We start from the raw sequence: 7,344 nt of genomic DNA on the forward strand, positions 1-7,344 counted from the left end.
GTTTGTGCCTCTCTCATAGGCAGGATTGCTGAAGGTTACCACTTTGGTCCTTCCGACTGCGTTGTTTGCAGCGTCTTGGGGCTCCGGTTTGGCTAAGCCTAAGAAACAGTCTTCAACGTTGTGCGTTCCACGCAGCCCATTGGAATTATTTACTTTCATGGGATGTTGAGAACTGTGCCAGTGGCAGAACAGAGGTGGCCAGACATTCCCATGTTGCTATACTGTAAAAGGTTGACATTTTGCTTTCTAACGTTTCTTTGTATGAATGAGCCGGGAGTGTGGGGGGAAAGCGCTCGTGCCGGCTCCCTCCACCCCTGGCTTTATGAACCAGCCCCCGGCCCTCTGACATCACAGTTCCATAAGGAGGCAGCGAAGGAATTTGATTTCGATGTGCTAAAAAAAGAACCCTTTGTAGGGGAGAAAAGGGAGGGCATGCTTTTGCTTCGGAGGTTTGAGGCTCCGCAGAAGAAAAGAGGTAAGCTCTTATTTTCCCCCCCCCCCTCCCCCCCACCCCAACCCCTTCTCACACACACACTATAGATGCCACGGGTTGTGTTTCTATTTAACATTTTTGTTCTAAAGAGTGGGTTTTCTATTAAAGTCACGAGACGGGCTAATGGAGGGTTTGAGGAATTCATAGATCTTGTGTGTCAGAAACTACGGTAGCCAGCTGCATTTAGCGCGGTAGCCAGCTGCATTTCCCCCGGTCGCTGCTGTCCCAAGTGAAATGCGATAAATGCACAAGCGGTAAAAACGCTCCCTGTCTGTAAGATGTATAATTTTTTCAGAAGTCGCTGACAGTCTCTTAGCGGGAATCTTTTTTGCTAAGCGATTGCAGAGCTGTTCTCCGGTTACTCTAAAATTCTCTCGTTACCCCTGCTGCAGTGCAGCTTAACGTAGTCAAGGTGATAACGCAGGTTCGTGCTGCGTTCTCTCCCTTTTTCGAGGGGCTGTTGTAAAAGGCAGCCTGGGCTTCTGAATTTCGGAGTTTCTCTTCTGTGCAGACAACGCGGAAGCACGATGACGGCAACCGATTTGAGCAAAAAAAATATTTCTAGTGGGATTTGTTTCTCTGTTGCATTCAGTTCATTCGGTTTCTCCCTCTCTCTGCACCCATCGATGTAGTGGCTATGTAGCCTCCCTTTCAACATCATCAAAGCCTTCTTTATATTGCTGTGCCACTTAATGTAGAAGTTAGAACACTGTTTAGGATTGTTGTTCCAAGTTCTTATGACCAATGAGCTTCTTCCGTAACTGATTATTTATTCCTAGGGAACTGGTTTTTACTTCCACGTCTCCTCTTTTAAGCTATAGTTTGCATTTTGACTTGTTTGTGATTCTGGTAATGAGAGAATCGGGTTTCAGTTTAAACAGCAGCACGTTGGTTTAGAAGCCACAGTTTATAACGTTGACATTTGCCAATACGGAGTTGTCTAAGTCACATGTTCTTTGCAGATCACCACTTTACTGTGATAATTCCAGTGAAACGCACATTATAACCCTTCTAACTTCCTCCTCTAGTGTATGAGTGCCTTTGAGAATGGGAAGGAATGGATGGAACGGTGCTTCAATTTCATATTAAATTGTTCGCTGGGCCCTTGAAATTATCCCAGAAGGACTACATAGTTCCCTAGCAATATACTTAGATAGGTTTTCCTCCCCCTACACAATAATCTTTTTCTGTATAGTCCTACGTTGATGAAAACGTGTTAATCACAGTAAATGCCTTAACACAATCCAGATGCGATTTCACTTGTGGCTGTTTTTTCCAGCAGGAAATGAGGAATCTAGGCTGGGGAAAAATAAAGAGTAGGAGGTAGTGGGCTGAGGATGGGAATGTCTTATTCATTAGGGTTGCTTTAGTGTTTTGTGTCCATAAAAGGAGGAGGTGGGAAGTCTAAGTCGTGCGTCGAGTGAAACTGACTAGACAGGGAAAGCTAGTAAGACTGTGTCATTAAAGAAACACAGTAAAATTACTAACGGTTTAGGCTCCCATGATAGGTTATATGTTGCAGCACGGAAACGGCGATGGCATGTCAAGAATTTGCCAGCCTAGTTCTAACGCTGCTTGCAAAAGAAATTCTGGGCTATTCTTTATGAACCTTCCCGCTGCCATCTGGGTAGCACATTTTTTTGTTTGTTTGTTTCACCTGTGGCACGATCTAAGGAAGCATGAAACTTAAACCCATACTTCAGACTTATCTTTCTCCTCAGCTCCCTCCCCCACCCTCCGCAAGCCCTCGGGTCCAGATGCTTTTGAAATTAAAAGTTCTAAAGCACTTAGTGATGGACAGCACAGATCAAAGGGGAGAATCCCACTGGGCACACGTGAGACTTTTGCTGTGCCCAGGGTAGCTTTTGAGGTCCCAACCCAGCTTATGCAGGATATTCTTTACTTGTTTTGTTGGAATCATAGTTGGAAGAGACCACAAGGGCCATCCAGTCCAACCCCCTGCTATGCAGGAACACGCAGTCAAAGCACTCATAAGAACATAAGAACATAAGAACTAGCCTGCTGGATCAGACCAGAGTCCATCTAGTCCAGCATTCTGCTTCTCGCAGTGGCCCACCAGGTGCCTTTGGGAGCTCACAGGCAGGAGGTGAAAGCAATGGCCTTCTGCTGCTGCTGCTCCTGAGCACCTGGTCTGCTAAGGCATTTGCAATCTGAGATCAAGGAGGATCAAGATTGGTAGCCATAGATCGACTTCTCCTCCATAAATCTGTCCAAGCCCCTTTTAAAGCTATCCAGGTTGGTGGCCATCACCACCTCCTGTGGCAGCATATTCCAAACACCAATCACACGTTGCGTGAAGAAGTGTTTCCTTTTATTAGTCCTAATTCTTCCCCCCAGCATTTTCAATGAATGCCCCCTGGTTCTAGTATTGTGAGAAAGAGAGAAAAATTTCTCTCTGTCAACATTTTCTACCCCATGCATAATTTTATAGACTTCACTCCTGACTTATGATTCTCCAGCCTCTGTTGAAAAACCTCTAAAGAAGGAGACTCCATCGCCCTTCAAGGCAGCACAACCCACTGTCGAACGGCCCTAACTATCAGGAAGTTCTTCCTAATGTTTAGGTGGAGTCTCTTTTCCTGCAGGTTGAATCCGCTACTCCTTGCCCTAGTCCAGTGGTGGTGAACCTATGGCACGGGTGCCAGAAGTGGCACTCAGAGCCCTCTCTGTGGGCACGCGAAAACAGAGCCTCCACCCCTCCCCCATCTAGGCTGGCCTGGGCTACTGGGCTTGATTATTAGCATTAAACCTAAGACCTAGTTTTGGGGAAGCAGTGTAGGTAACCCTGTTAAGCGCTGTTAAACCCCACTGGTTTTCATGCGAAGAGCTAAAGTGTGATCCTTTACCTGGGAATAAGCTCAGTTGCTGGCAATGGGGCTTGCTTCTGAGTAAACCCTCCTAGGGTTATGATTCACCCGTTGGAAGCGTTGCACTGTTGCTTCAAAGCAAAGCCACCATTACCACCAAGCTTACTCCCAAGTAACACAGACCTCAGAGCCAACCGTGTAGCAGAGAGCTGGACTAGATGGACTCTGGTCTGATCCAGCTGGCTTGTTCTTATGTTCTTATGTTCTAAACCAAAACCTCAGTATTCAGGTTAAATTGCTGTGTTGGCACTTTGCGATAAATAAGTGGGTTTTGGGTTGCAATTTGGGCACTCGGTCTCAAAAAGGTTCGCCATCACTGCCCTAGTCTCTGGAGCAGCAGAAAACAAGCTTGCTCCCTCTTCAACATGACAGCCCTTCAAATATTTAAACATGGCTATCATGTTATCCCTTAACCTTCGCTTCTCCAGACTAAACATAGGTGCACATTTCAAAATATGGAACTGGCGGTAACCGTGATAAAAGAGAGGATGGCAAATCAACTACGTAGATGAGGAGTGCAGAATCTTATCTTTTCTCTCAGCTTACCTCTCTGAAAATACCAGGCACTTTTCTTCCCTCTGGGACTCTGATTCTAAAAATGAATCTGGCAGCAAAAAAAAAAAATCATTTGGGAAATGACGGGGTAGGTGTAGCTGCCCTCATTGGAGCCCCCTTTTTGTTTTTAAACATTGATTCTGCAACTTCCTGCAATACGTGGTTGCTGTAAAACTTTCACCATTTGAATTGTGACTGCTGCTCTTTAATTGTACTTTTATGCAGTGCGCTATCTGCTTAGCTAAAGACTTGACATGTTAGACTCTTGGGTTTATCTTTATCCAAAATAAACTAAAGTTCCATGGCCTTTTTTCCATAAAACTTGGCCCTGCTTCAAAAAAAGCTGCCAGCAGCCATGGAAACCAAGTTTTAGAGCCCTGCATTCTTCACCATTTGATTCTCTTGCTTTAAATAGCAGGTCTGGTTTTTCACATGGAACACAGGCTAGACGAGATAGACATGGAACACCTACAACGTAGAGACTTCACACGGATTTATAGAAAGTCCTGGAGGGGTGAAACTTATAAGTACCTCTATAGCCCAGGATGGGTGGAAATGTAGAACCAGGGGGCATTCATTGAAAATGCTGGGGGGAAGAATTAGGACTAATAAAAGGAAACACTTCTTCACACAACGTGTGATTGGTGTTTGGAATATGCTGCCACAGGAGGTGGTGATGGCTACTAACCTAGATAGCTTTAAAAAGGGCTTGGACAGATTTATGGAGGAGAAGTCGATCTCTGGCTACCAATCTTGATCCTCCTTGATCTGAGATTGCAAATGCCTTAGCAGACCAGGTGCTCGGGAGCAACAGCAGCAGCAGAAGGCCATTGCTTTCACCTCCTGCCTGTGAGCTCCCAAAGGCACCTGGTGGGCCACTGCGAGTAGCAGAGTGCTGGACTAGATGGACTCTGGTCTGATCCAGCAGGCTAGTTCTTATGTTCTTATGTTCTTATGTTCTTAATGTTTATCTAGACAAGGTTACAAAGAGGAGGGGGCTTAGAAACCAAAATTCCTAGTGCCCTGGTCCCACTGGGGATCCATGGAGCCAAGCAAGTCAGGAGATTCACTTTTATATCGTGCTTCGGTTGGGTCTTAATTGGTGTGATAGGAGGGCCTGGAGAGAGAGTCTTTGACCGTTTCCGCACAGGCCAAAAAAGCCAGTAAAAGGACGGTAAAAACAGTGGTGTAGGCAGAGACTTCACACAGCTGTCGCTGCAGAAACGAAGCTGCAGCGATGCGGCAACTCTCCAGCGGGCCCACAACCGTTTATTCTAAAATCGCTCACCGAGCGTGTCTTTTCAACAATGGCGCTCCGCAGTCGGCACCGTGCAAAGCGCCCACCAGGTATTGGTGCCACAGAGCCCGCCCGCCACAATGGCGGCCCACACCGGCCAATCCTGGTGCCGAACAGAAACAGTTTTCTCTGAAGTAGGAATGCTACAGACAGGTTGGTTCTCTACTGACATTGCTTCCCCATTGATACACATTGTACCTGCTGTGCCTATAAATCTACATCTTGCTGTGCTGTATCAGACAAGTGCTTCTTTTTTTATGTAAGAAGTCGGCCTGTCATCAATGTCCAAGCAAGCAGTTCAGATGCAATGTTCAGATGCAAAAAGTACGGAGCAGTATTCGCTTTCTATTTGATCTCCGGTGCATGGCAAGTTGAACAAATAATGTTGCCAAAAATGAAAATTGCTTTTTTGGCAATGACTTCTAGTGCCACATCCTGTGACCAAAGGATCCAGAGGTTGTTGATGCATTCCATAAACAAGTAATCCCTTTCATTAAGTTTGTTATTGGACAAAAATGAAAGTCGCGGAGCCAGCCAATGCTGTAGTGCCACCGGGGTGCGCGCGCGGGTGTGTGTGTGTGTGTAGAATAAATACAAGTAAGAGACCCAAAGAGATACATGTATGCAATTGCTGATGAAACTTTTCATCTAAGTGGTTGGCTTGTGGCATGGGTATTATTACTGGCCACAAGCAGATCTGAGAAGGTATGGATGGAAATTTGGTACAGTATTTGGAACTTATTTAACTAATAGTGTCATTAAAGTCCTCGCAATTTGTAGAGCCAGGAAGAGCTTTGCGTTCCCAACGCCATTCACTCTGTCCAAGCTATTCACCTTCATTTTATTTATGTGGCATTAGTTATAGTTGCTGTGAGTTCAAATGCATGGAAGGCCTTCATGGGGAAAAGGTGAGCAAGATGGAGAATGAAGGAATGATATTCATCTGCTTCATTTGTACCCATCCTTTCTCCCCAGTCGGGCCCCAAAGTGGCTTATATCGTTCTCTCTTCTGTCTTATCCTCACAGCAATGCCGTGAGGTGAGTTAAGCTAAGAGTCTGTGGCTGGGCCAAGGTCATCCAGCAAGCTTTTGTGTCAGAGGGCAGATTTGAACCCGGGTCCTCCAAATCCCAGTCCAGCATTCTAACCGCTAAACCACACTGGCACTATACTGACACACCCATTAAAACGCACGTCCCTTGTACACTCGGCTTCCATGAAGACCTGTTTGGCTGCAACAATGACCTGCTTTTTTTCCTATAATAAAGTTTTACTTTTGAACATGTACTCAGTTTTTTTGGTAGAATTCCCTTGATTCCATCTCGTCTCATGGACAATTGTGGGGCAGCCGGAAACACCACCAGCAGCCCACGTCTTATTCTAACTGTTAGTTTGCAACCTAAACTTACCACCCTTTTTCTGTTATCAGCTGAGCAGAAATAATATACGTACAATCATTTTTACACAGCACACATTTATTCTGATCCAGCAATTCCCACCATATTTACAATAATTACTTTTGCTTCGCCGATGATAGCTTTTTGGGCAAATCCTCTTAAACATGTAGCATCTTTTTTGTTCTGAGACCACCCACTCATACATATAGGTCAGGGGGTCTGCAACCGTGGCTCCAGAGCCACATGTGGCTCTTTCAGCCTTATACTGCGGCTCCATGTGGCCTGCAGGTCGGAGGGTAGCGTGGGTGTGTCCCTCCAGCCCTCCAGAGCAGCGCTGGAAGGAAAGGTGAGTGGAGGGGCCGAACCGGAGGCAGCTCTGTGCGGAGCCGCCTCTCCGGCTCGGTAGATCTTCGGGGCCGAGGAAAACGGGTCCAAATGGCTCTTTGGGTGGTAAAGGTTGCCGACCCCTGATATAGGTGAATGCTTGGGGATTTGGTTCTTAGGCTACAGTCTTATTCGTAAACTTCAATGAGTGTTTTTGGTATTGATTATACTATAGTCTGTCTCAGAAAAGGCTGTTAGTAGGTTTATATATTCCTCTGCCACAGAACTCAACATGCCGGACCTTCTTTGTTGTGGAATGCCCCACCTGGGTATTAGTGTCTACCTAGCCCAGTGGTGGCGAACCTTTGGCACTCCAGATGTTATGGACTACA

The 7,344-nt window shown here is 46.0% G+C and overlaps 1 protein-coding gene across 4 annotated transcripts in view; it reads left to right on the top strand.

Annotated features, from left to right (window-relative positions):
- The first annotated feature begins 364 nt into the window (after positions 1 to 364).
- LOC125436749 (A-kinase anchor protein 2-like) overlaps positions 365 to 7,344 on the top strand; it is a 480,182-nt gene continuing 473,202 nt past the window's right edge. For all 4 annotated transcript variants that reach the window (XM_048504003.1, XM_048504004.1, XM_048504006.1 and 1 more), the window contains exon 1: positions 365 to 475. The gene's annotated coding sequence lies outside the window, so the exon portion shown is untranslated. The remainder of the gene's footprint in view (positions 476 to 7,344) is intronic.

This window comes from Sphaerodactylus townsendi, linkage group LG07 (genome assembly GCF_021028975.2).
Source record: "Sphaerodactylus townsendi isolate TG3544 linkage group LG07, MPM_Stown_v2.3, whole genome shotgun sequence".
NCBI classification, from domain to species: domain Eukaryota; kingdom Metazoa; phylum Chordata; class Lepidosauria; order Squamata; family Sphaerodactylidae; genus Sphaerodactylus; species Sphaerodactylus townsendi.